The 24,125-nt window shown below is 42.4% G+C and overlaps 1 protein-coding gene and 1 long non-coding RNA gene across 4 annotated transcripts in view; one reads left to right on the top strand and one right to left on the bottom strand.

The window, feature by feature from the left end:
* Window positions 1-24,125, top strand: part of CADM2 (cell adhesion molecule 2) — a 522,633-nt gene that overhangs the window by 142,945 nt on the left and 355,563 nt on the right. The window lies entirely within an intron of this gene.
* On the bottom strand, window positions 5,575-13,131 carry LOC143839815 (uncharacterized). Its single transcript, XR_013231874.1, has 3 exons — window positions 11,587-13,131; window positions 9,338-9,394; window positions 5,575-7,126 (listed from the first exon to the last, which is right to left on the bottom strand). It is a non-coding gene; the product is annotated as an uncharacterized LOC143839815 (long non-coding RNA).

The following is a 24,125-nucleotide window of genomic DNA, read 5'->3' as shown; positions in this document are numbered from 1 at the left end:
AAAAGAAAAGTGTAGGCAAAGCTAGCAAACTAATTGAATGAATACATTTGAGCCCACTACTTTAGCTGTCTATTGTTTATTTTTATTCTGCTTAATTTGGCAGCTATTCTATTTCTAAACTTCAAAGTCATTTTTGCACAAAGAAGATTCATGTCATATAAATAGATCCCTCTGTTTAAAGTGATATAAGCAAATTTGATATGTGTTGCATGGAACATTTACCTTGGGGCTTAGAACTAAGTTTGAGGCCAGTGGCACGTTTAAGACCAACACATTTGAATCTACCAAAGATTTAAAGACTTTGCAAGGCCAAAAAAGTAAAAGGAAAAAGAAAAAGAAGGGGAAAAGTATGTCTTCATGCAGTATTAACATAGGAATTTTTTAAAATTTGTTTTTATTATTATTAAAAAAGCATAGCATTCTAATTCCTATATTAATACTGCATGAAGACATACTTTTTTTTTTGGACTTGCAGAGGTTCATGATTTTGATATACATGTGTGGACAGAAAGGTTGAAGAGCACAGAGAAAATAAAATATTTTGAAAGTGATCAGCAGTTTTAAATTGCAGCACTATAATTAATTGACTGGGACTTAGAATCATAGAATCATGGAATCATAGAGTTGGAAGGGGCCATATAGGCCATCTAGTCCAACCCCCTGCTCAATGCAGGATCAGCCCTAAGCATCCTAAAGCATTGTTAGTGTATGTGTCTGTGTTGAATGAAATATGTACAGATTCTTAAGTAATTCTTAAGAATTACTGCTTACAGTGTTGCAAACATATATTGAAATGTGAATGGCATGCAGTATGAGAATGAACATGTATTTTGTTAATGAGGTCATGTTTTCAGGTACAGTTGTTTCTTTTTGATAATGATTTGTGTGTTTCTGTGATGGCAGTTTATATTTTGGTTGCACATTCAGTTTTAAAGATCTTATTTTAGGTGATTTTTATCAGTGTTCGGGCAGCTAGAATACAGATGATGCATCTAGTAATGAAGGTTGTCAAGGAATCAAAACTTGGACCCCATGAGTTCCTAGAGTTAGTGTGTACAAGAAAATCAGTCTTTGTAAAATATATGTAGTTTATTAGAATAATTGTCAAAACACAGATTTATCTATTTGAAAAACACAACTCTAAAATCATGCAACACAGAAACCAAGAAAAAAGCTTAACACATTCAAGAGTTGTATTAGATGATACAATCTTACAGTCATTACATTGAAAGCCTAAGTTCAAACATTCTCTATATTTGCAAACGTGCTGATCAAAGCTGAGGCCTTTAGTATATCAGAATTCAAGCTAGTCTATTTCTTACAGTTCTTAGCTCACTTATAATTTTCAGCCAATGATGATTAACCAATCAGGATGTGTTCATGCTAGAGCCCTCTGAAAAACCACCTCATCACTCCTGATTTTCTCTCTCATCCTGTGGGTCACAGGTTTTTGTGATGAGCCAGTGACTTCATTCCTTACTCTGGTTTTAAAGATGATAGGCAGAGACACCAAATTAACAATACTTGCATGATGGAATGAGTCTGATACTATGCACATTAACCCTTTGGGAGAAATCATGGCTGCTTTGCCTCAAAAAGGAAGAGAAACATGTCTAGTACTTCCATTCACATTGTTGTTGTTGTTGTTAGGTGCGAAGTCGTGTCTGACCCATTGTGACCCCATGGACAATAATCCTCCAGGCCTTCCTGTCCTCTACCATTCCCCGGAGTCCATTTAAATTTGCACCTACTGCTTCAGTGACTCCATCCAGCCACCTCATTCTCTTGTCGTCCCCTTCATCTTTTGCTCTCAATCGCTCCCAGCATTAGGCTCTTCTCCAGGGAGTCCTTCCTTCTCATGAGGTGGCCAAAGTATTTCACATTCACATTAGGAACAGCTTAATATAGTGCAAGTTTCTCTATAAGCTGCTTTGAAATAGAATAAGCAATGGTCTATGCATAGGTAGTAGCCTGCAGTATGTTTGCACTTGATATTCCTTGAGAAAAAATTCTGTTACAGTGAAAGTGTTGCAGCTCAACACACTATGACACAGCTGCTCGAATGTAATGAACTATGCACAGAGCTTCTGTATTTCTGCATATGCCTCCAGCCCTGAAAAGCTATTCCTGAAATCTGGAAGAAGTTTGGGAATAATGAGGGGGTTGAAGCTCAGAAAGAAAACTTTCAGAAACTGACAATTTCATCCCTTGGGTAGGGGAAACAGATATAATACGTATAATTTGTCCTCTGCACGTTGTATCAATTCATTCACTGTAATTTAGTACAGTGAACCAAGAATATTAGTAGAGGTTTACCTTAAATAAACCAACTGTAAGTATTATATATTGAGAGCCAGCTTGGTGTAGTGGTTAGGAGTGCCGGCTTCTAATCTGGCAAGCTGGGTTTGATTCCCTACTCCCCCATGTGCAGCCAGCTAGGTGACCTTCGGCTAGTCACAGAACTGATAAAGCTGTTTTTACCAAGCAGTAATATCAGGGCTCTCTCAGCCTTACCTACCTTACAAGGAGAGGAAAGGGAAGGTGAATTTAAGCTGCTTTGAGACTCCTTCGGCTAGAGAAAAGCGGCATATAAGAACCAGCTCTTCTTCTTATAAAACTGTGGCTTTAAGAAGTTTAGATTGCAGCCTAGATATTGCCAATATGTATTCAGTGCTTAGACAACAGAGTCTGACACTAGATATTAGAGTACAACAACTAGATGAGTAAGTATGACAATAATGCAGTTGATATGCAGTTGCTATTTCTACAAACAATGAGAAGTTTCAGGAATTATTAGTTTATCTGAGTTGGTTCTCTTCAGAAGATTGGGTACTGGAAACTTATTCATTTTTTTAATTCTTTGCTTTATTTACAAATGTATAGGTAGAGCCTAAAAAGAGATAGACACACTCTTGCAGAACAACATCCAATATGCGCATCAAATTCTAGCGAGGAGGGAGAGCTTGTGAGAGAGAGCTCCTGAACCCTCCATGGTTTTGTCATTCTGGTGCCATTGGATGGTGGAATTATTTAGAAAGACTTTTCCAAAACAGTATCTTTTATGGCTAAGAAACATCTATGGTATGATCTCCCATTAGCCAAAGTGATTTAAATATATTAATTCAGTTGATTGATTTGATAGTATTTTAAATAATATTGAATCTAGGAAACGAAAGCCAAATTTTAAAACGCTTTCAGTAAATACATTCATTTACTTATTTCGTTAACCATAATAAAGCTCAAATTGCATGACAGACAGCTCACTCCCTGCCTGATTGACTCATAGGAGTATCCACTCTTTCATAGAGGGCCAATGGCAGGTATGCCCCACCACTGACTCCACTTCTACCTCTTTCTTCCTGCTGGAAGAAGAGCCAGCCCCCTCTGCTGACCCACTTTCTAAAGGTAAGCTGGGCCAGAGAGTTGGGTAGCTGGCAGGGAGGAAGAGGATCTTCCTGCAGTCCAGCCCCAGGACATCAAACACAGCCTTTTAGCCTCGATAGGAGACAACTGAGAGGGGATCTGATAATCATCTTCAAGTATTTAAAAGAGTGACATGGAGGATGGAGCAGAATTGTTCCCTCTTGCTCCAGAGGGACAGACCAGAACGAATAGGATGAAATTAATTCAAAAGAAATTCCATCTAAACATCCAGAAGACGTTCCTGACAGAGCGGTTTCTCAGTGGAACAGGCTTCCTCGGGAGGTGGGGATTCTCCATCTTTGGAAAATTTTAAATAGAGGCTGGATAGCCATCTGGCCGAGAGGTTGATTCTGTGAAGGTGGTTCTGTAAAGGGGGTTCTGAGAAGGGGGTGGCAGGGTACAGTGGGTGAGAAATAGAGTTGTGAGTATCCTGTATAGTGCATGGTAGTTGGACTAGATGATCCAGGAGATCCCTTCCAACTCTGTTCTTCTATGATTCTATGATTCTTTATGCCCACCTGAGATCCTGGGGGTGGGGATGGGAGAAGGAGTTCAGCCCAACTGCAAGCCCTATGGGCCTTCCTTCCTTCCTTCCTTCCTTCCTTCCTTCCTTCCTTCCTTCCTTCCTTCCTTCCTTCCTTCCTTCCTTCCTTCCTTCCTTCCTTCCTTCCTTCCTTCCTTCCTTCCTTCCTTCCTTCCTTCCCTTCGTTTTTTCCCCAGGGGGACTGGTACCTGGAGATCAGTTGTTATTCCTGAAAGAAGATCTCTAGGCCCAGCCTGTAGGTTGGCACATAAAAGTGGAGTGTGGGATCAGACCCGGCCCTTGAAATTATTGTCTGCTTCTTCTTAACCACTTCACTGTGCTCGATCTCAAGTTCGAGCAGGGAGCAGGGGGAGGAAGGCAGGAAGGACACAGTGCAGGCATACCCGTTGTATTCCTGGGTGCAATGGGATTTGCCCTACTAAATAAATAAGTATATATAGTGAGTGTGGCACAATGTCACTGAGACAAGTTCTTGGTTTTAATGGCATTTTTGAAGCTTGATCACTTCACTTTAACCATTCCATAGTACTGACTCTTGGGACGTGGAACATCTTTTGGGACCTCTGATCAGCATCGGCAACTGCTAAGATTAATTTGTCTTCTTAATTTCTTAAAGCTTCTTAAGATTCTTTCAATAATAATTTAAATAATATCTTTTGTGGAAGCTAACAAGATTGCCTTTTCTTTTTTTCCCTTCCAGGTAAGCTAATAAAAGCTTCTTCAGTGTATTCAGACACAAAGAAGGTAAACCAATTTCAGGTATACTATTAATCATAGTGCAATAATTAATATTTGTATATCTATTTAACACATGCAATACTGAATTATGCCAAATGTTGATGGACTACTTCAAACATGTTGAAAACCTATTAGTCTGAGTTAGCTCAGTCACTGTTTTATTGTTTGTTCAGGCATTCCTCTGTATTACAGTTTTAGTATGTTGATTTTTTTTTTGATAAAGATTAGTAATGGTGCAATCCAATCTATGTTTACTCAGAATTGAATTCCATTTTTAATCAGTGGTGCTTACTCTTGGTTATGTGTTCTTAGGACTGCAGGTCAAGATGACATTGCTCTGCTCATGACAGGCAGTGCCAAATTTCTCACTGGTGATACATAAATGATGTGTCTGTTGAAATAGGGAATGAGGTTTTTTTTATCCTGTGTTTTCTCATCATCTGTTCTCAGTCTACAGTATTTTGTAGTTGCCAAACAAATTGAAAAGTCAGTTGTATGAGGCATATGATGTGAAGGGACAGTCATTATTTGCATTGGTGAAAGGTATAAACAAAACATATTTTATTTTTGGCACATCATATCTGTTTCCATGATTCTACAGTATGTATTATAGAATTGTACAAGTGGGGGAACCATAAGAACTTGCAAAGGAAATCTTATTTTCTATTCTCGTGATGCTACCTCTATCGCTTCCCTGAAACATCAGTCTCTCCCTTTTTCCACCTTCTCATTTTCCTGTTTCTTTCTCACCCACCGGCCAAGTATCTGCTTCTGTGTCTTTGGTTTTCCTTTTGTCCATTACCCAAATAGGTACTAATATAATCTTTTACATATGTAAGGCCCAGCACCTGGGCCATTAACTTTGGATTCTTTGGCGTATGTATACTATGTACTGTCTGGGGTAGCGCCCCAAAAGAATAAAAGATAAAATTATTAAACAAGAAATGACTTTATTCCTTTGACATAGCAAGCATTGGAATGGCAAGAACAGCAAAATGAACCAGTACTATAAACAAATAGAAAACCTCTATATAAGCATGCCTGCCTGCCTCTTGATGTATTGTTTTTGGGGGTAAGAACCTGGAAAAGGGGAAGTAAGGCAAGCCAGTGGTGCTTTGTGAGAATGAAATGGAGAAAGAAAACATACAAGCCTGATCCTGAAAACAAAAGATTGGCACGAGTCCAGTCCAGGCATAGGTTGATTAAAAAGTTCATACCTCAAGAATGTTTTGCCTCTTTTGCTTCTTCATAATTAAGTGTAATCAATAAGAAAAACTGGGTCATTTATGAGAGTGGTTTCTCATTAGAACCCATAAATACACAGCTTACCACATTTAATAGCAGAGAATTCCAAAATAGGATTTAAGAGGCATGCGTAATTATTAATATGGAAGACTATTAAGATGAGGCCCAATTCTATATTCTGTTCTGAGTCTACTGGATGGAAGAGAAACAATTTTCCCTTTGAGCCCGGATACAGGGCTGCTAAGAACTACAATTAACCTAAATCAAACTGTGTGTCTAATTTTGTAATTTTATATTTGTATACACATACACACATCTACCAATATAGAACATTCTTCTTACATCTAATGAAGTGGGCTGTAGTTCACAAAAACTTTATTTCAATACAGTAGTGGCTTGCAAAAGTATTTACACTCATTGGTGTTTGTCCTGTTTTGTTGTGTTATATCCTGGAACTAAGTTGGGTTTTTTTTGGGGGGGGGGAGCGAGAGGAGCACCACTTGATTCTTACATGTCTACCACTATGAAAGTGTAAAATAGTTTTATTGTGACACAAACAGTACTCAAGTCAAGAAAAAAAAAAGAAACCATGATTTTGCATAAGTATTTGTCCCCCTTGCAATGACATCCCTAAATAAGATTTGGTCCAACCACTTAACTTCAGAAGTCACCTAATTAGTTAATTGGGGTCTACCAATGGGGACTGGTGGCCCAGCCTAGACTTAAAGTACGGCAACACATTTATCAGAATGAGAAGGTTCAGGATGGAAACATTACAATCCATTTCCGAGATTCTCCAGATGGGGGAATTTCTAACTTCATATCTCCATGTGTCCATTTACCTCTCTCACCGCTGCTTCCTGAGTTCTGCCTGGGGAATACATTTTGAGTACCGGGCACTCTTCTTCAGGCTCACTATGCTACTGAGGATATTTTCCAAGTTGTTAATAAATCTTATTAAGTTGTTAATTCTGCTCAGAAACCAGGGGTTGCGTTTGCACTCCTTCCTCAATGACATCTTGATAAGGTCTGATTCATCTCAACAGTGCAAGGCCAACACAGAAACTAGTGTTTGCTGTCAGCAGAATGTGGGTTCCTAATCAACAGGACAAAGAGTTGAGATGAATTCAAAATCTAGGCGTGATGATTGACACAGTTCTGGGGAAGTTTTTCTTTCTGGAGAGTAAGATTACAAAAACAAGAGCATTAGTCTTGCGCCTTTTAAAGAAACAGAGTTCTTTCCTATTGACTCTGGTGAGCCTCACGGGGACTTTCGTGCCAGACTATGAGGCCCTGTATTGAGGCAGGTGGAACTCCAGGGGATTGTAGTCATTCCTCCACACCTTCCAACTTTACATCACAAACAAACAGGGCAAGTTGGTAATTTCTCTAAAACAAGACCCAGCTTGGTGTAGTGGTTAGGAATGCTGACTTTTAATCTGGAAAGCTGGATTTGATTCCCCACTCCTCCGCATGCAGTCAGCTGGATTTGTTTTGTTTTATTTATATTAAAGGATGACCTTGGCCTTGCCATAGCACTAATAAAGCTAGTCTGACAAGTAATATCTGGGCTCTCTTAGCCTCACCTACTCATAGAGTGTCTGTTGTGGGGAGAGGAAAGGGAAGATGCTTGTACGTCACTTTGAGAAAAACAGCATATAAGAACTAACTTTTCTTTTTGTTTGTTTATCTTAACCCCCGCGGCACTGCGGACTAAATAAAGCCGTAAGGGCTTGGGGGGAGGAGTTAGGGCGGGCTCTGTCCGGGATGAGGAAGGGTGCCGATTGGCCCCTTCCTCCGGACAGACCATTGGAGGGGCCAATCGGCAGACGTGAAGCGCCTGCTGATTGGCCTCTTCAATTGTCGCCCCGCCACCAAGGGAGCAATTGTGCGCGGCTTGCAGTTGCTCCCTTGCCAGTGGCCTGACACATCGGGAGGCGCAAAGCGCATCCGACGCGTTAGGCCGCCGGCACACAGGACGTGGCGGCCTGCCGACTCGCCGGCCGCGCGCTGCTCCGCTAGTGCCCGCTGTATTGGAAGTACAGCGGGCTTGATTACTAGTTTATTTATAATTTGATTTCTAGACTGCTGCTCCCAGCAAACTGGCTTGCGGAGGTTTACAACATGTACAGTATTTGCTGGCGTATAAGACTACTTCCCCCCCTGAAAAACATGCCTCCAAGTGGGGGGGTCGTCTTATACGCCGGGTGCACTTCAGTTGGGATAGACATAGCTGCCCATAGTGGCCCATAGTACTGTATTTTGAGTGGAAATGTTGAGGGGTCGTCTTATACGCCCAGTCCTCTTATACGCCGGTAAATACGGTATATAAAACATGTACATAGAATCTTATAACAATAAAATACCCAAATTTTACTACAATAAAATAAACATATCAATAGAATACAACAAGACAAGATGGTGGTATATCTGAAAGACCTCCCCAGCCTCCAATACAGTCGATTTTGGTGGGCTGAAGTGGTTAGGAGTATGGATACAGCAGGGTAGTTCTGTAGGTCTAATACCAAAGAACCGGGGGGGGGGGGATTTGAAATTCCCTGGTACTCATTGTGCCAACCCTCAAACAAATGGTGGAAGAGCTCTGTTTTGCAGGCCCTGCGGAACCTTGAGAGTTCTGACAGGGTCCACAGCTGTTCAGGGAGCTCATTTCACCAGGTAGGGGCCAGGGCTGGAAGGGCCCTGGCCCTGGGTAAGGCTAGGTGTGCTTCCTGGGGCTAATTCATGCCCGCAGCAAATTCATGCCCGCAGAGCAAATTGCCCTGCGGGGTGTCATAAGGAGTTAAGCAGTCTTGCAGGTAAGTAGGACCCAAGCTGCGTATAGCCTTAAAAGGTCAAAACCAAAACCATGAACTTGATCCAGAAATAGATAGGTAGCCAATGCAGTTGCCTCAGTAGAGGCTAGACATGGGTCCTCCAAGATGATCTAGTGAGGACCCCAGCAGCTGCATTCTGTACCAGCTGTAATTTCCAGCTGTAATCGGAGCCAAGGGTAGGCCCACATAGAGCGAGTTACAAGATTTTATTTGCAAAAAAGCTCGGAAAAGCCTCACAGCCTAATTCCAATTAACTATCATTTTGATGCCCTAGTTTATTCTAGTTTTGTGGCCCAAGCTTGCCAATGTCCACCAGGGTTGTTGTTATGTGGTCCAAGAGGAAGTCCCAAGTTTTCATCGCCACAAGTTTATGAAGCTGGGTGGCAATTCTAGGTCAGATATCAGCACAAGGAACTTGGTTGGTAGAAGGCACAGCCTTGCCAATCAACATCCTGGAGATAGGGCGATAACTCGGGCACTGGTACACTTTTATCACTATCTCCACAGCAATCACATCTTGATCAGGGCAGACAATATTGCAGCCTGTGCGTACCTGAACAACCAAGGAGGTCCCAGATTTAGTGTGTTGCACAAGGTCCAAGATCATCATCTGCGTAGAGAAAAACATACTGTCATTGCGAGCAGAGCGCATCAAAGGCACCCTGTGCACGCTGACTGGCTCAATTGTCAGACCATTCAGTGGGGTGAATGGGCCGTGAAATGGGAGATATTCCATCTAACAGTGAAGCACTTTGGAATGCCAGTAATGGACCTATTTGCTTCGACAACAAACTGGCAGGTCAGTCTGTTCATGGCTCAGTTTATTTTCCAGAGGCAGAGGACATTGATGCTCTCTCTGTAGAGTGGCCAGAAGATCTTCTATATACATTCTCTCTGGTGCTGGTACTTTCCAGACTGTTTAGAAAAATCAACAGCTATTGACAGTGATCCTTCAGCTATCCACTACACCTCATTTAACCGTTCTGCAGATCCTAGACTTTCTTCAGCAGGGCCCAATTGGGCACCCAGATCTGAGCTGGCTCAAATAGATCATTTGGAAATTGAAAGGGCAACTTTCTTAAAGGAAGGTTACTTGGATGCAATTAGAGAGGTGATCCTGGTTCTAGAAGACTGTTAAGTATGCATATTTATAATGTCACATGGAAGGCTTTGTCAGGCAGGGATGGAGGAAGAAGATTATTGTACTTCTCCATTGTTAGATGACATTCTGAATTTTTAGCAGGATGGTCTCTTACAGGGACTGTGATCAACTACTCTTCTCAGGCAGGTGGCAGTTCTGGCCATGGTGATTCCTCAGGTTGAAGGGATTTAAATTATCCAGATATCCTTACACTAGACTGAAAGCCCATTGTATAGAAAAATACAATGGGTGCTAACAGCCGGGGGGGCGGGACGCTCGGAGCCCTCCTGGCAGGGACCACCCTGCCCTCCCCGGCTCCCTTCGCCCCCCCCAAGTCCCTGGGTGCGCCGAGGGGAAAGGAGCAGGGTGCTCTGTGGTGCGCGGCAAAGGCTTCTCCCCGTCCCCCCATGGCACTCCATGGTCCGGCATTTCGGCATGGAAAGGGGCAGGGCCGCGGAGTCTCAGAGGTGGCGTTCCTGCCGTTTTCATGGGCATGAAGCTTTCTCACCCGGGGTGGGCCGCGGGACCCAGGCTCCTTACCAGCTGTGTGTTGGTGTTCCGGTGGTGGCGGAGTAGGGCCGTGGTGCGTTGTGCGGGATGGAGGAATGAGGTGCAGCGGGGTCTTGTTGGAGCCGGGCTGCGGCTCCTTGGCATCAGGCCCTGCGCATGTAGACAGGGCGGCTGGCGGCGGGCGGGCTGTGCCCTCATGGCGTCGTTGGTGGCGGCGTGGCTGGGGCAGCGGCAGGGCCGGCCAGGGGGCCAGCAGTGTCCTCATGGCCTCGTCGTCAGGCAAGCAGTAGTGGTGAGTGGAGCTCCAGCGAGGCACGTGGTGATTGGGGGGGGGGGTTCAGGAGGCGTTGTGTGCCTCCCAATGGGCTGGAGCTCCTGCTAGTCAAGTGAGGAACCCATCGGCAGACGCTTTGCACCTGCCGATAGGTCCCTCACTTGGCTGGCTGGAATGGCTGGCTGGCTGAGGGGGCCAATCTCCGCTGGCCCCGATCCCAGATAATGACGGCCTCCAGTGGCCTTACTGTTTTATTTAAGAGGAACAGACCTCCAAGTCACCCCTACAGGTCAATTCCTCACCTGGAGACTGAATTTGGTTTTGGCTGCATTAACCAAACCCCTGTTCGAGCCTATCTCTTGCATTTCCCAGAAGCAGCAAAGGATATAAGTTCTTTTTTTAGTGGCGGTCACATCTATTCGTCACATCTCAGAAGTAAGAACCTTATCTGTTAGGTTGTACCTATGTGTCTTTCAAGAAGAGAAAGTGGTCCTCTATAGAGACCCCACCTTCAAACTAAAAGTTTCTTCACTCTTTCACAGGTCAGAAGAAATTAATGTGAGACCTTTTTGACTTAATCCTTGCCATCCAAAAGAAAGGAAATGGCACACTCTGGATGTTAGAAGAGCATTTAAGGCTTTTCTTATCTGTACAGAAGGTATCAGGAAACCAGAGTTTGTTGATATCAATTTCTCCACCACATCTTGACCACAAGATGTTAAAGGTGCCTTCGAACATGCATTTTACAGGCTTATAGGTCTCAATACCTGATTATTTCCCATAGCATTACAGCTTATTCTGTTACAAGTGCAGCAACTAATGCTGGGCTCACAGTTCTAGAAGTATGTAAGGCAGCAACCTGATCTTTGGTAGTTACCTTTACCAGACTCTACGAGATAGACATGAATAGTTCTTCTGATGCTGTTCTTCTGATGATATGGGTGTTGCAGCACATTGTGGACAGAGCAGATGACATCTCTCCCGGGATTTAAATATGGCTCTAGAAAGGCCCATTGTTCAGATGTCATTGGAGGAGCCTTGTTGGAGGAGTGTATCTGGGATGTCTGGCCGCACCCTGATTGGGCCGGCCCCTATGCTCGCCTCTCTCACAGGAGACCTATTATAGGAAGAGGAAGGGAATGTGATTTTAAACTGCTTAGAGATGCCTGAGGAATGCTGGGTGACTGTGGGCCATTTCTAGTTCTCTCAGAGCTCTCAACCCCCTTCCCTCACAGGGTGTCTGTTATGGGGAGAGGAAGGGAAGGCGATCTTAAATTGCTTAGAGACACCTGAGGCCTGCTGGGTAACTGTGGGCCATTTTTAGTTCTCACAGTGCTCTCAGCCTCACCTCCCTCACAGGTGTCTGTTATGGGGAGAGGAAGAAAAGGCGACTTTAAACTGCTTAGAAACACCTGAGGCCTGCTGGGTGACTATGGGCTATTCCCATGTCTCCCAGAACTCTCACCCTATGTCTCCCAGAACTCTCACCCTGATCTCTCTCACAGGGTGTCTGTTATTGGGAAATGAAGGAAAGGCAATTTTAAACTGCTTAGAGATACCAGAGGCCTGCTGGGTGACTGTGGCCCACTCCCAGTTCTCTCAGAGCTCTCTCTACCACACCTCCCTCATAGGAAGTCTGCTATGGGGAGAGAAAGGGAAGGCAATTTTAAACTGCTTAGGGACACCTGAGGCCTGCTGGGTGACTGTGAGCCATTGCCATTTTCTCAGAGCTCTCAGGACCTCACAGAGTGCCTATTATGGGGAGAGGAAGGGAAGGCAATTTTAAACTGGTAAGAGACATCTGAGGCCTGGGTGACTGTGAACCATTCCCAGTTCTCTCAGAGCTCTCTCTACCCCACCTCCCTCATAAGATATCTGCTATAGGGAGAGGAAAGGAAGGTGATTTTAAACTGCTAAAAGAAACCTGAGACCTGCTGGGTGACCGTGGGCTATTCTCAGTTCTCACTGAGTTCTCTCAGCCCCACCTCACTCACAGGGTGTCTGTTATGGAGAGAAAAAGGGAAGGCAACTGGAAACTGGTTTGAGACACCTGAGGCCTGCTGGGTCAATGTGGCCCATTCCCAGTTCTCTCAGACCTCTCACAGCCCCACATCTTTCACAGGTTGTCTATTGTGTGGAGATGAAGGGAAAAGGTATTTGTAAACAACTTTCAGACTCCTTTTGGTAGTAAACAGCAAGGTACAAAAATCCAGCTCTTCTTCTAAGGGGCAACAGTGAAAGAAGCATGTGGGCACATAACATTTTATCAACAGGGGAGGCAGCCACATTAAATTGATACAAGTAGGATTCTGAGCAGACCTTCTCATGATTACTTTCAGTAATACTACCACTGTCTGTTCGGTTTGAACAAAATACTGAAACTGTAAACTACATGTGAGTAGTGTAACTTTAGAGGCATGCAGTCTCAGAAGATTAATTACATTAAATTACATTAATTACATTAAAAAAAATCACATTGTAATTTTGCATTTCATGGTAGGAAAGCTGTGATTTTACCATGGCTTATGTCTTGGAATTATATTGCCAAGAACAGAGTATTCATGTAATTTGTCAGTGCAGTATCCCTGGAACTGATTCACAAAGTTAATAGAAAACCGTAACTGAGTTCAACAGGAAATAATGTTTAGAGTTTTCCTTCAGAATTTACATTTTCTAAGCATGAGCCATAGTGTCCTATGAATGTTGAATAAGATTCACACATTTCATCTTCCAGTAGTTCCCAATGGAACTAAATCCGATAAATCCTTTTAATCTTGTCAGAGTTATACCCGAGGAAAATAAAGTGGCGTCTAGTGGTGCCTTAAATACTGACAGATTTATTGTGCAATGCACTTGCTTTTTCTTAACTCATTTACTAGGGAGCAAGTTGCATTGAACTCCTTGAGTCTTATTTCAGATTTAGTAGGCATAGGAATGGGCTGCTAACCCTCTGGAATTTGTCATTAGGGGACAACAAAAGTTCCTATATGCAGAGGCATTATTGCATAACAGCATGAGACTGCTGTTTCATTCCAGCTAGTGACATCATGTTGATGTAAATAGTCCCTTAAGAATACTTTCCCATACGTACTATATCGGGCTTAAAATATATATATACGTTATTCAGCCTATTCACCAGAAGTAATCCTCCAAGGCAGCTTCCAACATTTCAATAAATTATTTCAGTAGAAAATACAATATTTTACCTTTTCACCAGAAGCAGTCTTACAAGGCAGCTTACAATATCACAGTTTTTATTTAAAAATCAATAGGAATAAACCTAAATTGATAATTTCAGCAAAATCCCACCCTGTTCCCATGGAAATATTTTTGAAAAACACAAACATAGGGTATCAGTTGTCTTAAAAATATTGTGATAAGATGGTGTTAATGCCCCATAAATGTGAGGGTACATTCTCCTTCAACTTCCCTTGCCAGCTCACACTCCCATCAGGGAGCTAGGGCAGAAAGTTGTTTCTCGCCCATTCTTTATGATAATGTATCACCATCTTGGGTCAAAATCAGCCCCCCTCTCTTCTAATGTTGCCTAAGGTTACCACCACAGGGGTGTATTTCTTTAGTATGTCAACTGGCAAGGCAGTGAGTACGGAAGTGTGCAGACTCTTTAAGGAAATAACTCTATTTCTACAAGGTGCAAACTCAAGGGACTACAAAACAGATTAGATTCGAATGAGTAGCGTTGTGAAGGAACACCATAAAATCAGAGTCCAGTAGCACCTTTAATCTTTGTTGGTCTTAAAGGTGCTACTAGACTCTGATTTTATTGTACAAGACAGATTCTTTGTCCCGCTGGCAAAATACAGAAACAGAAAGTTAGTGACTCGGTTACTTACAATGCTTGGAGCATCTGGTATTTTTTGTTGCATGGTGCCCCACTGCAGAGTCACAAGCAGAAGTGAAGTGTTTAAGATAAACATGGGCACGGTGTCAGGGGAAAACTTAGAGTTCTAAGTATTTATCTTGATTGTCTTTACCCTTGAAATCCTCTTTCTTCTACTCCATCTCTCCATTTCCCTCCTTATTGATTTATAGTTTACAAGTCCTGCTTCTTTCACCATTGAGCCTTCACACTAGCATCCTTCTTTGCCTAGCACTGCTTCAAAGTTAAAAGTACTTTTGTTCAGACCAAGTTATATCAACAAACTCATAAGAGACCAAAACAACATGGTCATTAGGTATAATACAATTAAACAAAACTTAAAATAGAACTTAAAACCTAAATATTGCCTAGCATTGCTTTTTTATTTTGGGTTTAGACCCCATGGAATCAGGGCTAGATTAAGGCCAACTAATACCCTAACCACATCCCAACAATGGAGTCCCTCTGGTCTTTTATTGCTTAATTTACAAGATATTGACTTAATGAGTCCTGAAAGTAAAATAAGAGATTAAAATTCAGTTTTCCTCCACACCGTCTCTCAAGCCAGACCCCACAACTATACTAAATATAAACTTTACAAAATATTTATTTAACACAAAATAGCAATAAACTAAATAACACTAAATTTCTGCCTGGAGAGCTAATCTTTATTGTCTGGAGATAAACTGTAATTCCAGGAGCTCTCCCAGCCCCACCTGGAGGTCGGCTACCCCTGGGTTGGAAATATTCCTGGAGGTTTGGAGGAGGGCCTTAAAATGGTACAATGCCTCAGAGTCCAGTCTCCAGAGTAGCCATTTTTGCCTGCAGAGCTGATCATTATAATCTAGAGATGAACAGTGATACTAGAGATGATCGCATAGGCTTGCTGACTGAGGTTAGGGTGGAGTGGTGCAGGTGTGTCACTCCTGGGCTATGGGCTTTGCCCAGCTCTTACCAGTAACTGTTTGTATTTTAGGTCACAGACAGGCAGAAAGACAGACAGACCGGCATGGGTACTACATGTCTGGAAAGTGCAGGAAGATCTAAATAAAGAATATTTACTGCCTGAAACTGTCAATGGTGAACAAGTTAATGGCTGGAGAGACATAGGAAATGAAATGACTTTTCTCAAGCTTGGCCTGTATTAATAAATAAAATAAAAATTAATAAATAAAAATTAATAAAAACCAGTATTTTCTAGGAAGGTCCTACAAAATCAAAGGCATAAGTGGCCAGAATTTCAAGTGGAGTTAGCTTTACAGGAAAGTAGACAGTGAGACTTTCCAGGGAACTAGGTGATCTGTTTTTATGAGGCAATTTCTTGGACTTGCTGACAACAACAGGGACTGCAGTTGCCAGCAGTAAGCCTCAGGCTTCAGAAGGGCAGACATCACCAGCCAAGTAACCCAGCGGAGTCTGGGGCAACGTGCATTTCTTTTGAAGGAGTGCCTGTGAGGGGGGAGAACTTTCCCTTCAGCCTAACTGCTTGGAGATGAGCTGTACTTCCAGGGGAATCTCAGACCCCACATGGAGGCTGGCATCCCTAAACCTCAGGGGGATACAATGCTACCCAGTCACCCCTCTAATGTAGCCATTTTTGCCTGACCTTTATAGTCTGGAGATGAGCAGAAATTCCAGGTGATCTCCAGGCCCCACCTGAAGGTTGGCTGTCCCTGATCTAAACATATTCCTTGAGGTTTGGAAGTGGAGCCTCAAAAGTGTGTAATGCCCCCTCAGCCACCTAGCATCACCTGACCTATTTCTGGTCAAGAGAACATTGCTGAGAGGAGGTAAGGTTTCCAGATTGGTGTAGGTTCATGTTCTTGAATTCCACACTACCTAGGTGTGCATAAACCTGATTAGGGTCAAGACTGCTGTGCACATCTTCCAACCCTAAGAGAGCCAGTTTGGTGTAGTGGTTAGGAGTGCGGACTTCTAATCTGGCATGCCAGGTTCGATTCTGCACTCCCCCACATGCAACCAGCTGGGTGACCTTGGGCTAGCGACCGCACTGATAAAACTGTTCTGACCAAGCAGTGATATCAGCGCTCTCTCAGTCTCACCCACCCCACAGGGTGTCTGTTGTGGGGAGAGAAATGGGAAGGCGATTGTAAGCTGCTTTGAGCCTCCTTTGGGTAGGGAAAAGCGGCATATAAGAACCAACTCTTCTTCTTCTTCTTCTTCTTCTTCTTCTTCCAACTGAGTCACTAAACCCACACCAGACCATGAGCTAACGCCCGTTGTATTACAGAATGCAATGGGCTTTACTACTGGGTATAAACTGCACGGAGCTTTTATTCCAACCCCAGATCGATTCAGTCCCTGCCCTCTACACAGAATGCAAATTCCTTTTGGATTTGGGGCGATTTAAATTTTCCTTCTGCAGCAAGAAGGATTGATCCGGAGTGACCCTACCTTTATTGTGCGATATCTCAGACTGCTTTTAATGCTCACTATCTGGATTGGGAAAGTGGGAAAGAAAGCTCCGTGGTAGAGAACCTCTGATGTGACACGCTTGCCTTAAAGGAGAAGCCCCTAATTTCTCTCAACTTCTGTTGGTCCTGGATTTTTACTCCCTCCTCTGCCTTTTTCGATCCTCTCCCCCTCCCCCCCAAGAAAAGAAAGAGGCTCCCTGCTTGGCTCCTCTCCCACCCCCCCTTCAAGAAAAGAAAGAAACAGGCTTGGCTCCCCCCCCCCACCTTCTGAGCCTCCCTAACCACGTGCAGAAGACTTTCCTGTTTCAATGGGGAGGGGGGGAAAGAGGAAGATCCGAGTTCAAAGCGATCTGAATTCAACAGGATTGACAATGGAATAAAGAAAGTAAGTGCAGACTCTGCCCTAGTGTTAATACGGCTCTAGAAAGGCCCATTTTTCAGATGTGGTCCAGTCCAGAGGGACAATGACTACTGGATACTTACCAAGGAGGGTCCTTTTCCTCTGGAGTAAAGATCTGATCCCTCCCTTCAGTCACCTCCATGTTCAGAGTGTTCTGCGACACTTGCATGCTAACATGGACAAACATGCCCTTATATACATGCAAAAATAAAAAGTAATTAATAAGAAAGAAAATCAGTAATAGCAGTGTCACACTTTCCTGTTCCTTGCCTGCAGCAACCTGGTGCAGAAGGATGTTACATAGTGAAAAAGTTCAAGGGCTGATGGATATAAATGGGTGATTACCCCCTCCCCACTACCATAGCATTCAATCAAAAGTGGATGGTTTGGGTATCCTCCCCATCCTTTGGTATGTCAGAATGCTTGACACTATATTAAAACAAGAATGACAACAAAATCCTGTGGACCCCCACTCAAGGTTTAAACCAGGGGTAGTCACTGTGGCTCTCCACTCCTGGCCTAAACACTTTCTCAAGGCCAGACTCAATTATATGGCCCAACCTCACAAAAACAATGTGAAACAGACAAAATAAAGTTTCTCCTCAAGGACAAAATGAAAGGAACACCAAGGGCTGTTCAGCTCTGAAATGACTGGCTAATCTCACATTTCTACTCTTCGACAGGGATGGGCTAGGAACTCTGCAAGAAAGAGCATGTCAGGGTAATACACATTCAAATGAGTAGCCATGTTGGTCTGAAGTAGCACAGTAAAATCAGAGTCCAGTAGCACCTTTAAGACCAACAAAGCTTTATTCAAGGTGTGAGCTTTCGAGTGCAAGCATCCTTTGTCAGTCTGAGAAGGGTGCTTGCATTCAAAAGCTCACGCCTTGAATAAATCTTTGTTGGTCTTAAGGGTGCTACTGGACTCTGATTTTAGGGTAAGACGGGATGGCTTTGAATAGCTTCTTGTTAGTTTCCCTGATTTTCTCCATTTAAATAACACAGTCTTTATTGCTCCCCCCACATACTACTGGTGCCTATTATTTTTCCTAGGCAGATGTACAACGAAATTGTCCGACTCTGTGTGAGCTGGAAATGTGCTAAGTTCCTTTTACTTCACTCCTTTTCATCCATATGCAACCCAAACAACCGAACTAACTTGTTCTCAGTTTCATTGTGACTTAATGAGTCTGTATATAAGTAAAACTAAATATATATAACACTGTTGTAATTGTATGTCTCCCTGTGTGTGAACCCTGTGTATACAATTAAAAGCCACCTACAATTTGAGCCTAACATTTCAAGGGAAAGTTATTATCTGAGGTTTGAGCAGAAGGCACTCACCAGGTGGCTGATATCAAGTACAGCTGACCCACTGATATTGTGAGATGTTAACAGAAGATGACTGCTTTGATTACACACTTTGTTTGAATGTGTGTGCCTTTATTCATCCCATAAGGCATTGAAGAAACACTCAGAATAGATTAAACCAAAGTGAAGTAAATGTGTTGTTGATCGTTCAAGGAAAGGTAAAAAGGAGAAATTATTATTTTTTAAATTGTATATGCGTGTGTGCATGGGTATGTGAAAAAATGCTTATTGACAAAGAAACCCAAAAGCCTATGTTAGTATAATTTTCATAGTGTTTTTACACATGTTAACGTATGTGTAAACAATGCTTAGAGCACACCAAACAATATAATTACTTCTCAATGAGCAAATGATCTAGATCTAGACGGCAATTTTAATTCTTCTTTTTTAAAAAGTCCAGTCTTTCAATATGTCAATTCAGGGTCAAGCATCACATTATATTTAGTCATTTGTTGTTCTGCCCTGCATTATTCCTGCTGCTTTTCTCATGTATGTATTTTTTTTAAAGATCTGTTCTGTGTCAGATCTCTGCATGCCACTTGTAATGTGACCTTCAATATTAAAAGCTATACCAAGTATCCCACCAGTTGAGAGAGTTCATGCTTCAGTTATGACCCCCCCCAACCTTCCACAAGTCTTTTTGCTATACGGATAATGCCTTGTATTTGTGACTTGATTAAAATGTTCTTGACAAATTATGCTATTATTTTTGAATCTATTTCTTTATCTTTTTGTATTAAACTTGACTATTTGTGCTTATGCAATGACAGGTGCATTTCTGCCATCAGCATACACTTACTCCATTTTAAGTGCATGGACAGCTTATCTTTGTCTTGCAGAACAGCAGTAGAGAGTGTTTCTTCCATTACTGAATAAATGCTGTAATTACCCTTGTGAAGATTAAGACACTCCTGAAAAATGAGTCTTTTGTCATCTCACATGGCAGCTGTGCTAAAGACAGTGATGTGACCATTCTTAGGCTACTCTAGCAATGCTATCTAAAGTTGTGGGGTGAGGGTACACATTTTCCTCTCAACACAATACAACACAACACATCACTTTGGCTTGTCTCTTTCACTCTTTTTGGTGTGTTAAGAAGGAAAATAGTACTGCATTTTATGCCTGATAATTTTCTGTCTTGGAAATAATAATGTCATGCAGTATCATGATGTGACAGTGTCTGCAGTTCAACAACACATAGATGATTTAGTATATCCATGCATACGTAACAGTAGTAATTAACTGTATTTTCAGAATAATTTTCATGTTTATACAGTGCAAATACATATGAATCTGAAATGTGCTTCAATGAAGGTTATACTTAAAAAAAACAAAGCATATTTGTATCTTGCTTACAATTTTCTAAATTTGTTTTTGGTTGCATTCAGTGTCCTTCAGAACATCTGTGTAATGTTATTAAAATAAATGTGCTGTCTGGCTGAATCACAGGCAGTGTAAATTCATGTTTGCTGACAGCTAGGTTGAAACCATGGTTTCCTCCATCTACCAGTGTTTCAGTGATTTTCACTTATTTTTAGTGGGCTTGAGACACTTTAATATCATACCCTTAGAAGCTTTATTTCACATTGAGATAGATAAAGTGAAATTGGTTTGGCCTGTAACTTTTCCTCAGGATAGGCAAGCACCAAAGGGGCCATTGGGTATGAGGAAATTCACAGGTGATGTCTAACAGTGTAATTAATTACTGAGAAGTCTCCAGGCAGGGGAGAGGCAGGCTCACAGCTCCTGTTTGCACTATATTAAACAATCATAGATTTATTCAGAGATTTCCCTTTGCTGTCTGCATTGAAGAGTTTGGTTTGGTATCAAAATAAGAATAACTTTGGAGGATTAATTCTTAAATTATATTTGATTTTTCTACAAGTTTTGTAATCCCCACATAAGAAATAGTATTGTTTAAGTTGAGTTGGGGGAAAAAATGATGTGCTTATCATCATGGGGGATTAGAATGCTAAAGTAGGAAGCCAAAAGATAACCAGGATAACAGGCAAGTTTGGCCTTGGAGTACAAAATGAAGTAGGACACAGGCTGGTAGAATTTTGTCAAGAGAATACAATGGTCATAGCAAACACTCTTTTCCAACAACCCAAGAGACGACTCTACACATGGACATCACCAGACAGTCAACACAGAAATCAGATTGACTGCTGTGCAGCCAAAGATGGAGAAGTTCTATACAGTCAGTAAAAACAAGACCAGGAGCTGATTGCGATTCAGATCATCAGCTTCTTGTTGCAAAATTTAGGCTTAAACTGAAGAATGTAGGGAAAAGCACTAGGCCACTCAGGTATGAACTAAATCATATCCCCGACGAATATACAGTAGAGGTAACAAATAGATTTAAGAAATTAGATCTGATAGACAGAGTGCGTGAAGAACTATGGACAGAGGTTCGCAACATTGTACAAGAGGTAGCAACTAAAACCATCTCAAAGAAAAAGAAATGCAAGAAATCAAAATGGCTGTCTGAGGAAGCTTTACAAATAGCTAAGGAGAGAAGGGAAGTGAAAGGCTAGGGAGAAAGAGAAAGATACACCCAATTGAATGCAGAATTCCAGAGAATAGCTAGAAGAGATAAGAATCCCTTCTTAAATGAATGGTGCAAACAAATAGAAGAAAACAAGAGCCAGTTTGGTGTAGTGGTTAGGAGTGCGGACTTGTAATCTGGCATGCCAGGTTCGATTCTGCGCTCCCCCACATGCAACCAGCTGGGTGACCTTGGGCTCGCCACGGCACTGATAAAACTGTTCTGACCGGGCAGTGATATCAGGGCTCTCTCAGCCTCACCCACCCCACAGGGTGTCTGTTGTGGGGAGAGGAATGGGAAGGCGACTGTAAGCCGCTTTGAGCCTCCTTCGGGTAGGGAAAAGCGGCATATAAGAACCAACTCTTCTTCTTCTTCTTCTTCAATAGAATGGGGAGGACCAGAGATCATTTCAAGAAAATTGGAGATATGAAGAGAACGTTTCATGCAAAGATGGGTATGATAAGGGACCAAAATGGTAGGGACCTCACAGAGGCAGAAGAGATTTTTAAAAGGTGGCAAAATTATACAGAGGAACTATACAAGAGTGAGCTTAACATCCCTGATAACCACGATTGGGTAGTTACTGACCTGGAGCCAGACATCCTGGAATGTGGAGTCAAATGGGCCTTAGAAGGTCTGAGCAACAATAAAGCTAGTGGTGGTGACAGCATTCCAGTTGAACTATTCAAAATCTTAAAAGACAATGCAGTAAAAGTGCTACACTCAATATGCCAGCAAATTTGGAAAACTCAACAATGGCCACAGGATTGGAAAAGGTCAGTTTACATTCCAATCCCAAAGAAGGGCAATGCCAAAGAATGTTCAAACTAGCGCACCATTGCACTCATTTCTCATGCTAGCAAAGTTATGCTCAAAATCCTACAAGCTAGGCTCCAGGAATATGTGGACCAAGAACTTCCAGAAGTACAGGCATGATTTAGAAGAGGCAGAAGAACTAGAGATCAGATTGCCAATATACGCTGGATCATGAAAAAAGCTAGGGAGTACCAGAAGAACATCTACTTCTGCTTCATTGACTATGCTAAAGCCTTTGATTGTGTGGAGCACAACAAATTGTGGCAAGTTCTTAAAGAGATGGGAATACCAGAGAATCTTATTTGTCTCTTGAGAAACCTATGTGCAGGTCAAGAAGCAACAGTGAGAACCGAGCATGGAATCACTGATTGGTTCAAAATTGAGAAAGGAGTTCGGCAAGGCTGTATACTGTTGCCTTGCCTATTTAACTTGTATGCGGAGCACATCATGAGAAAGGCGGGGTTAGAGGAGTCACAAATTGGGATCAAGATTACAGGGAGAAATATCAATAATCTCAGATATGCAGATGATACCACTCTAATGGCAGAAAATGAAGAGGAACTAAAGAGCCTGTTGATGCAGGTGAAGGAGGAGAGTGCAAAAGTTGGCTTGAAACCCAGCATCAAGAAAAAAAAAGATCATGGCATCCGGCCCTCTCAATTCCTGGCAAATAGATGGGGAAGAAATGGAGATAGTGACAGATTTTATATTCCTGGGCTCCGAGATCACTGCAGATGGGGAGTGCAGCAAAGAAATTAAAAGACACTTGTTCCTGGGGAGGAAAACTATGGCAAGTCTAGACAGCATCCTCAAAAACAGAGACATCACCCTGCCAACAAAAGTGTGTTTAGTCAAGGCTATGGTCTTCCCAGTTTCAATGTATGGCTGTGAAAGTTGGACCATAAGGAAGGCTGAGCGTCAAAGAATTGAGGCTTTTGAACTCTGGTGCTGGAGAAGACTCTTGCGAGTCCCTTGGACTGCAAGGCAAACAAACCGTTCAGTGCTAGAGGAGATCAGCCCTACCTGCTCCTTAGAATGCCAGATCCTGAAGATGAAACTCAACTACTTTTGCCACCTCATGGGAAGGAAGGTCTCCTGGAGGATCATTGTCCATGGGGTCGCGATGGGTCGGACACAACTTTGCACCTAACAATAACAAAAGTTGAATTATAATGCTTGGATAGATAAAGATTTGAAAATGAAAGGCTGAAGTTATGTAGCTCCTACAAGTTTATCAATCTAAATATGCAACATTGGGTTGGATTCCACTAGCATTTACACTGGTGTAAAGTACAGGAGACCACTCAAAATGCATCAAGAATTTTGGGATCTCCATGCACAATGAAACCAACTGGTTTGTGAATTAAACAAGATAGGCCCACTTCCTTCTTGTGTTAGTAGAAAAGCCAAACTGGTAGAATCCAACACAGCCTTTCTCAACCAGGGTTTTGTGAAAGCCCTGGAAGGTTTTCTTGCCTGGGTAGGAATTAATCTTTCATATATATTTTTAAAATTTGTTAAAATTTATTGGGTGATTGATCATATATGGTCATATATGTCGCTCTGCCCCACCCAAATGGCCAATGATGAGCCTGAAGGTAGGAAGGAGAGGGGCCCGTGGTGGGCCTGTACACAGCTCTGCTTCCCAACTATATTCTGCACAACTGTGCCACTTCTGGGGTTTTTCAAAGCCTAAATAATGTTTCAGGTGGTTCTCAATAGTAAAAAAGTTGAGAAAGGCTGCCCTAACACATTGTTTTGAAATTTATGGGAGAACGTACGTTTTGTCATCTACCACATCAATACTATGTGATGTACCAGTATTCTGGAAAATGAGTACTCCCCAGGGGTTTTCCAGCTTTCCCCCCACATTCTGCCTTTATAGACATGGTCACAAGCTATTCCTGACATGGCTGGTTGCTTCTGTTGACCTTCTAACGTTATTACCATACATGGGAAAGTGGGC

The sequence above is a fragment of the Paroedura picta genome, chromosome 6 (genome assembly GCF_049243985.1).
Source record: "Paroedura picta isolate Pp20150507F chromosome 6, Ppicta_v3.0, whole genome shotgun sequence".
Lineage (NCBI taxonomy): Eukaryota > Metazoa > Chordata > Lepidosauria > Squamata > Gekkonidae > Paroedura > Paroedura picta.
Note: the sequence above shows the minus strand (reverse complement) of the source record. Positions and strands in the feature narration are given on the sequence as shown.